Source organism: Tasmannia lanceolata, unplaced genomic scaffold (genome assembly GCF_043159265.1).
Source record: "Tasmannia lanceolata isolate RefF3 unplaced genomic scaffold, GAP_Taslan_0.1 ptg000006l, whole genome shotgun sequence".
NCBI lineage: Eukaryota > Viridiplantae > Streptophyta > Magnoliopsida > Canellales > Winteraceae > Tasmannia > Tasmannia lanceolata.
The window spans coordinates 45,105,230-45,106,097 of record NW_027518683.1 but is presented as its reverse complement, the minus strand read 5'-3'; positions in this window follow the sequence as shown (position 1 = coordinate 45,106,097).

Sequence of the window (868 nt, the reverse complement as noted above, 5' to 3'; positions counted from 1 at the left end):
AGACTTTCGAAGAAATGAAACTGGACAAAGAAAGGCTGGGACCCGCGGAGTACTCTATCTACGGGTTCTCCGGTGCGTCCGTACGTGTCGACGGCAAGATCGACTTACCCGTGACCTTCCGGACATAGCCCCTCCAAAAAACCATCCTGACCACCTTCCTGGTCGTAGATATACCATTCACTTACAACGCCATCATTGGGCACCCTGCTCTAAGAGATTTGGGAGCAGTAGTCTCCACCCCCCACCTCAAGATGAAATTCCCCACTCCGACAGGGGTGGGGGAGGTCTGGGGACAGCAAATGATAGCACGCCAGTGCTACGCAGCAAGCCTGAGAGGAACCAACGCCCCGGCCAAAAAATTCACGATCGGTAGTGAAGATCCTCGGCAGCGGGCCCGCACAATCAGAGGAGAGCCCGCCGAGGAGCTAGACTCCATCCCCCTAGCCCAAGATCAGCCGGAGAGACAAGTTCGGATCAGTTCCCTGCTAAAAGGCCCCCTGCGAGACCAGATGATCAACTTCCTCAGAACAAACAAAGACATGTTCGCATGGTCCGCTAAGGACATGCCCGGGATACCCAAGGAACTGGCCGTTCACAAGTTAAACGTGAACCCAGCCCTTAAACCCGTCCGGCAGAAAAAAAGGAACTTCGCGATAGAGCGTCAAACTCACATAAAGGCCGAAGTGGAAAAACTACTACAACCCGGGTACATCAGAGAAATCCGGCATCCCGAGTGGCTGTCAAACGTCGTCATGGTCAAGAAAGCTAGCGGAGGTTGGCGGGCCTGTATAGACTTCACAGACCTAAACCGGGCCTGCCCAAAGGACCCCTACCTCCTGCCGCGCATAGACCAACTCATCGACGCCAC